This window comes from Rutidosis leptorrhynchoides, chromosome 8, assembly GCF_046630445.1.
Source record: "Rutidosis leptorrhynchoides isolate AG116_Rl617_1_P2 chromosome 8, CSIRO_AGI_Rlap_v1, whole genome shotgun sequence".
Taxonomy (NCBI): Eukaryota; Viridiplantae; Streptophyta; class Magnoliopsida; order Asterales; family Asteraceae; genus Rutidosis; species Rutidosis leptorrhynchoides.
In genome coordinates, this window is record NC_092340.1 from 21,575,472 (window position 1) to 21,583,516 (window position 8,045).

The following is an 8,045-nucleotide window of genomic DNA, read 5'->3' on the forward strand; positions in this document are numbered from 1 at the left end:
AGTTTTAAAATCGACAAACCGGTCATTAAACGGTAAAAACCCCCCTTTATAATAATAATATTACTTATATATATATATTTGTATTTTTACAATTATTGTGTGTAAAAAATATAGTGTTATACTTCACGAGCTCCCTGTGGAACGAACCGGACTTACTAAAAACTATACTATAATACGATTAGGTACACTGCCTATAAGTGTTGTAGCAAGGTTTAAGTATATCCACTCGATAAATAAATAAATAACTTGTGTAAAATTGTAGCATATTTAATAGTATTTCGCACTAAAAATAATACTATTTTGTATACACCCCCTACGACATCAAGTATTTTTGGCGCCGCTGCCGGGGAACTCGGCGAAACACTATATTTTTAATTTATATTTGTAAAAAAAAAAAGAAAAAAAAATGACACGCTTTGTCCCTCTTTTGTTGTACTAGTTTTTTTAAAAATAAAAAAAAAAAAAAAACCACTATCTTTGTTCCCACTATCGTTTTTCTTAAAAAAAAAAACGTAAAAAAAAAAACGTAAAAAAAAAAAAATTCTGTAAAAAAAACGTTTTTTTAAGGAAAAAAAAATAAAAAAAAAATAAAAAAAAATATATTTTTAAGATTTTGTCAATAAAAAATTTTTTTTTTAGTTTTATTACCTTTAGATTTTTAGACTATATTCGCAACTTTTAGTATTAAGTTTAGTTTTGCCATAGTTATTTTTACTTCCAGAATTTTTAGTTTTGCCGTAAAATCCCTTAAGTGCTTTTTCTTTAGACTAAGATTTAGGTGCCTTAAAATTTTGCGACGCTATTTTTCGTGCTATTTTCTTATTTTTTTTTTTTTTTGACGCTTTTACCTATGTATCAATTACAATTCCAATTAGTAATCTCTATTTGTAGTTTTAATTTTAAGATAGTGATCGTTATAAGGTTGGATTAACCGCGTGTTTACAAACCACTCTTCGTCTTTTTCATTTTTCGACACTTTTCGACGCGCAATCTTTTTCTCTCTTATTTCTCGCCATTCTAGTTTTTAGGACTTAGAATTTTTTCTACTTCTTCTCTAAATTTCTTAAAATTACGAAAATTTATTTTAAGTGGTTAAATTGATAGACATCAAAATTTTCTGGTTCGTAGTAATAGTTGGATTTGTACGTGGACCGGGTTATTAGAGCCAAACAGTACTCAATTATATTGAGACCAAACGAATCCTGCCCCTCTGCTGCATCTTTTGGCTATTCGAAACGTGGGCAAAATCAGAAAAGTCTATTGATTGGATAACTTATATAATTTTTCTTTCCTTTTTAAAAACTAATAGGATATTCAGTGAATACACCGAGCAAGACGTTCACCACCTTTTGTACGTTCACCACCTGTAACTCGATCAAGACATTTAGCAAATATAACCGCCGTTGATTTTTCTTTAGAATCGTCATCCAGTCGATCAAGTACTCCAACTCAAATTTCCGACAATCCATCTTTTGAACCCGACTTCACAACTAAGAACCCGGAGGATATTCAAGGACAATTCAGAGATCCTGAACCACTAATTATTCCTCCTGAACCACAAACCGTTAAATCAGAATCTTCTAGTGATTCGAATTCAACAAATTCAAAAATGGAAATAACGGAACCTCAAAGCATGGAAGACCGAATGAGAGCCATACGCACGGGCCAAGGTCACGCCATTAATCAGCCAGGTGTTAGAGCATCAGATTTTGAAATCAAAGGACAAATCCTACACATGATCACCAATCAGTGCCAATTTGGTGGTACAACAAAAGAAGATCCAAACGAACATCTTCGAACTTTTAATAGGGTTTGTAATCTATTTAAAATCCGAGAAGTTGAGGATGAAACTATTTATCTTATGTTATTTCCCTGGACTTTAAAGGGAGAAGCCAAAGATTGGTTAGAATCGTTACCTGAAGGGGCGATTGACACATGGGATGTTTTAGTTGAGAAATTTCTTAAAAGATTCTTTCCGGCATCTAAAGCCGTGAGACTTCAAGGAGAAATTGTTACGTTCACACAAAAGCCAAATGAAACATTATATGAGGCGTGGACAAGATTCGGAAGGATGTTGAGAGGATGTCCTCAACACGGTTTAGATACTTATCAAATAGTACAAATATTCTACCAAGGTGTCAACGTTGCTACACGAAAAGACATAGACATAACAGCTGGTGGTTCCATTATGAAGAAAACCGCAACTGAAGCTTACAAAATCATTGATAACACAGCATCCCACTCTCATGAGTGGCACCAAGAAAAAGATATATATCGTTCATCTAAAGCGGCTAGAGCCGATTCTAGCCCTGACTTTGATTCCGTTTCCGCAAAAATAGATGCTTTCGAAAGAAGAATGGAAAAGATGAATAAAGACATTCACGCAATACGAATCAGTTGTGAGCAATGCGGTGGACCACACTTAACTAAAGATTGTCACATTGAACCAACGATGGAACAACGAGAGAATGTTTCCTATATGAACCAAAGGCCTGGAAATAATTATCAAAATAATTATCAACCGCCAAGGCTAAACTTCAATCGAAATCAAAACATTCTTTACAATCCAAATGGACCAAACAATAACTCGTACAACTAACAAGGTCCAAATAACCAACCAACTCAAACCAACACTTTCAATCAACAAAGACATGGCTTGTATAAACCACCACAACAACCCGAAGAGAAAAAGCCAAATCTAGAAGAAATGATGGCAAAGCTAATGGAATCTCAAACACAATTTATTACATCTCAAACCCAAACGAATGAGAGGTTTGATCAGTCATTAAGAACTCAACAAGCTTCCATTTTGAATCTAGAAAAACACGTAGGTACTCTTGCTAGCATGATGAGTGAAAGGGAACAAGGAAAGCTACCGAGTAATACTGAAGCAAATCCTCGGAATGAGAATGTTAACATGGTTTCAACAAATTCTGAAAAACCAGCTCCGGAAGATGGGAAGGTTTTAGATGAGAGTAAAAATGAAGAAGTTACACCACCACCACCAGAGTATGTAAAGCCAGTGGTGGCACCATATAAACCACCCATCCCGTTTCCAAGAAAAGGAGTTGAGTATGAGCAAGTGATAGGTAATAAAGATTGTGATACCTCTGGAAAGAAGAAGAAGAAAAAGAATAAGAAAGTACAAGAAACAAAAACCGTAAAGATAAACCCGGTGAATACAGTTCCACCAAAACCTCCACCTAGGGTAGGTGATCCGGGTGAATTTATTGTTCCTTGTCTACTTAGTGATTGTGTCATGTATGATGCACTAGCAGATTTAGGTGCAAGTGTAAGTGTTATGCCTCTTTCCTTATATAAGAGATTAGGTGTAGGTAAGTTAAGTCCAACGGATATGAGTGTTCGACTCTTTGATCAAACCATTAAGCACCCAGTTGGAATTGCTGACAACCTACCCATTCAAGTAGGCAATTTAACGTTTCTAGTCGAATTCATTGTCATAGACATAGAAGAAGACCCAAACATTCCTCTAATTTTAGGTCGACCATTCTTAGCGTCCACCAGAGCGTTCTTTGATGTAGGAAACGGTAGAATGACACTTAAGAGTGGTGACAAATCGATCACCTTTATGATTCGAAAGTCTAAATCTCCACCAACCAAAACCGTTGAACCAATAAAAACAATTGGTAATAACCATGTTGTTTTACCAACTTCAACGGTAGTGCTTAACAATAATAAAACGCCTAAGTGTGGGGAAAATGAAGTAACACCAAATGACGACCCAATAACAAATAACCCCGTTGTTGATACGAAATTAAATGATCCCGTTATTAACAGTTCAATGAAGAAACTTTATAAACGGGTTATAGATGCTAGAAGTAAGGGGAACTTTAAGTTATGTAACCAGTTAGTATCCAATCTGTCACCTAAAGAAAAGGCGAAACTAGTTGAAATTGTGGATATTACTGGAGAAGCTAGTCAATGGCTTAAAGAAAAAGTCACAGATATGCAAGTTGATTATGGACCAAGAGAAATTGAAGATGAAGCTAATAACAATTTCGACACCACAGCTACCAAAGTGTGGGGAGATTCAAATGTTCTAAAAAGAAAATGCTGTCTAGAGTTAGTTGTTCTGTTCTCGTGTAGTTCCGAGAATGGAATCCGATTGGTCTTTTCCGCTAGCAGACACTAAAGAACTAGTTTTCTCCCTCCATTCTGAATTTTTTTTTTGTTTTGTAGGTTTTATATGAAATTAATATGCTTTTCAAATTTAAGTTTTTGTGTGATTTTAAAAACAAAATTTACTTTATTTCATTAAGTTGAAAAAAAAAATGATTTATAAAATTCGTCGTAAGTTGAAGACTAGGTCATAGAGCCGAAATTGCTTTACCCGAGGACGGGGCGACAAATTTTGTTATCATTATTTTTAATTTTATTGATCTAAAGTATGCTAAAAAGATTTTAGATTTTATACATTTTTGAACGTGGGGTTATATACCAAACTTCAAAAATATGTATATATATGTTTGTGTTCTATGTTATGTACAAAATAGGGTAAAACAATGCACTTTCAAAGACTGTCATTAAGTTCAACAAAAAGGTACTAATTTTGACGACAAGACGCAAAATATCAAATGTGATATAACAACAATATGTTTGCAAACTCGGTATTTTTAATCACTTTTCTACACTAATCACCCTCGTGAATTTATAATTATAGTCTGATTTCATGCAAATGAGGGCATTGCATGATCTCAATTGCCAAATTTTGTGAAAATTTGAAAAATTTTCAATTAAATGAAGTCAAAATCATGTTTATACATATTTATGAACGATGAAAACTAGGTGTTAATGCCGAAATTATCGTTACCTCGAAAAGGACATAAATTGAGAAACAACCTAAAACGCTAGAATTCATTTAAAATGGAATAAAGGAGAATAAAAAGGCAAAGAAAGAAACTAAGTGTGGGGAGAATGTACCAAGTTATTCAACTAAAAACTATCTATCACATGTTTCTGTAAAGTTATTGCAGGTGCTTTTGTTTTGAACTAAATTAACAGTTTTACCCGGTTTACTGTAATACATTTGAAAGAAAGATGGATCTACACGATGAATCAATTCCATCATTAAAAGGAAGTAAAGTCTTCCGAAAAAGACACGCGCTTCTTGATTTAGGTCATGAAGTTGTCGTCCAGACCAGCTGTAGGTTGACGAAAAATCTAGAAAAGTCATCTCTAAAATCAGCAGGAAATCCACGGACCTCAGCATCAAACAGGGTCGCCATGTGGTCAGATTTATCCTAACCATGAGAAGGATTTATCTCGTACAATGGGGGGCACCGTGCAAATTAGCTTGATAAGACTAATGAATCAGATCCCCAGAAAGGATAATCTCCTTAAAGATTAAAAATCAGCTTTTAAGACTGATATTACTCAATCCTAGAGATTGACCTTAAAGATTGAGAATTCAAACTCATGGAATTCAATGATATCTAAACTCGAGCTTGAACGAGAAAATATTTTGATCAAAATTGCAAACCGATTTGTTTTCTGAAAATCCATTTTCAATGCGTTCATTACCATTGAACGTAAAATCCTAGGAATTCACCTGGAATTCATTAGGTCACCTGAACCAAATCGGGTGTCAACCGTAAGAACGGTGGTTGCATAGCATGGTCGGAGACAGGACCTTGTGCCAGACCGAAAAATCATAGGATGATCTTTACTATCGCTCCTACCAAGGATAGTTCTAGCATCCGACACGTTAAAAGACCATAATCATCTGCATGTCACGGGACATTGCCTTAACAGTTTCTTGTTCATCGCTTTCCTTTACAACCGGACGGTAGTTTGCCGAAAGGTAATATACGGAACAAGTAAACTGGATGTGTGCTTTCCGATACCGGGATAGCAGTGGATTACACGAACCTAAAAGTTTTAGCCAAAATAATGATCCACAAATATATTTTGCAACACCGATGATGGATCAAATCAGAAAACTTGTCTAGGGTAAAATCTAGCTTGAATTTTCAAAAGATCAAATGTTTTCATAAAGATCCAATTTCCTAAAGGATCTAAATTTTTATAGTCATGTGGGACTGTAAACCGCCTTTCAAATGTGCACTTTGCTTTGGAAACCGAAAGTAAATCGGCTATTTGATTGCAAGTGTCGTTGACCTAAACCCAAGGCAACTGTGGATGGCACACCCACCTTTAACCATGGTTCTATCGTTACTATCATTGTTTATACCGCTCTATCAAAATCACTGATGTATAAAGTGTGAAGAATAAAGAAGTGATTCTTGTGATGTATTATATTTCAAGACTGTATTGCTTGAGGACAAGCAACGCTCAAGTGTGGGGATATTGATAAGGCTAAAAAGGAACATATATTTCATAGCATTATTCCCCAAGAAAGACAAGATTATAGTTGCAATTGTTCCATTTTCAAGTAATATTCGTTTATATTAAATAAATGCGAAGACAAAAGGCGAAAACGACGAATTGAAGACGGAAAGGTCCAAAAAGCTCAAAAGTACAAGATACAATCAAAAAGGTTCAAATTATTGATGAGGAACGTCTAAAAATGACAAGAGTACAAGTTACAAAACGCAAAGTACACGATATAAAATTGTACGAAAGGACGTTCGAAAATCCGAAACCGGGGCATGAACCAACTTTCAGCGCTCGACGCAACGGTGTAAAAATTACGAGTCAACTATGCACAAGAATAAAATATAATATTTAAATAATTCATAATAAGAATAATATTAAATAATAAAAAGTTGTTAATTGAGCATAGTTCAGGGGTCGTAAATGAAAATTCAATTTCTAATTTCGCCTATAAAAGGCTATGTAACGATCAATTGAACGATACATTTTTCTATTCTAAATCTATATATCGATCCATCTATCTATTATCAATATCAATTATCAATATCTATATTCTATATCTCTATCATAATGTTAACTTAATAAGATATAACAATAATCTTAATTTTAATTTTAAATTATGATAATAATAAGATTTATGATAGAGATCGTTTGAGTGTGTAAGTCGAAATTCTGTCCGTGTAACGCTACGCTATTTTTAATCATTGTAAGTTATGTTCAACCTTTTTAATTTAATGTCTCGTAGCTAAGTTATTATTATGCTTATTTAAAACGAAGTAATCATGATGTTGGGCTAATTACTAAAATTGGGTAATTGGGCTTTGTACCATAATTGGGGTTTGGACAAAAGAACGACACTTGTGGAAATTAGACTATGGGCTATTAATGGGCTTTATATTTGTTTAACTAAATGATAGTTTGTTAATGTTAATATAAAGATTTACAATTGGGCGTCCCTATAAATTACCATATACACTCAATCGGACACGATGGGCGGGGTATTTATATGTACGAATAATCGTTCATTTAACCGGACACGGGAATGGATTAATAGCCACTAGAATAATTAAAACAGGGGTGAAATTATGTACAAGGACACTTGGTATAATTGATAACAAAATATTAAAACTTTGGGTTACACTCAGTCGACATCCTGGTGTAATTACTAAACAAAGTATTAAAATCTTGTTACAGTTTAAGTCCCCAATTAGTTGGAATATTTAACTTCGGGTATAAGAATAATTTGACGAGGACACTCGCATTTTATATTTATGACTGATGGACTGTTATGGACAAAAACCAGACGGACATATTAAATAATCCAGGACAAAGGACAATTAACCCATGGGCATAAAACTAAAATCAACACGTCAAACATCATGATTACGGACGTTTAAATAAGCATAATTCTTTTATTTCCTTTATTTTATATTTAATTGCACTTCTAATATTCGCATTTTTATTGTTATTGTATTTAATTACACTTTTAATTATCGTACTTTTTAATTATCGCAAGTTTATTTTATCGCACTTTTATTATTCGCAATTTCATTATCGTTATTTACTTTATGCTTTAATTTAAGTCTTGTATTTATTTTTAATATTTTACATTTGGTTTTAACTGCGACTAAAGTTTTAAAATCGACAAACCGGTCATTAAACGGTAAAAACCCCCCTTTATAATAATAACA

General features: G+C 33.6%; 1 non-coding gene across 1 annotated transcript; it reads right to left on the reverse strand.

Annotated features, from left to right (window-relative positions):
* Positions 1-1,993: 1,993 nt before the first annotated feature.
* Positions 1,994-2,100, reverse strand: LOC139865135 (small nucleolar RNA R71). The gene has a single exon (XR_011764660.1). It is a non-coding gene; the product is annotated as a small nucleolar RNA R71 (small nucleolar RNA).
* Between the last annotated feature and the right edge of the window lie 5,945 nt (positions 2,101-8,045).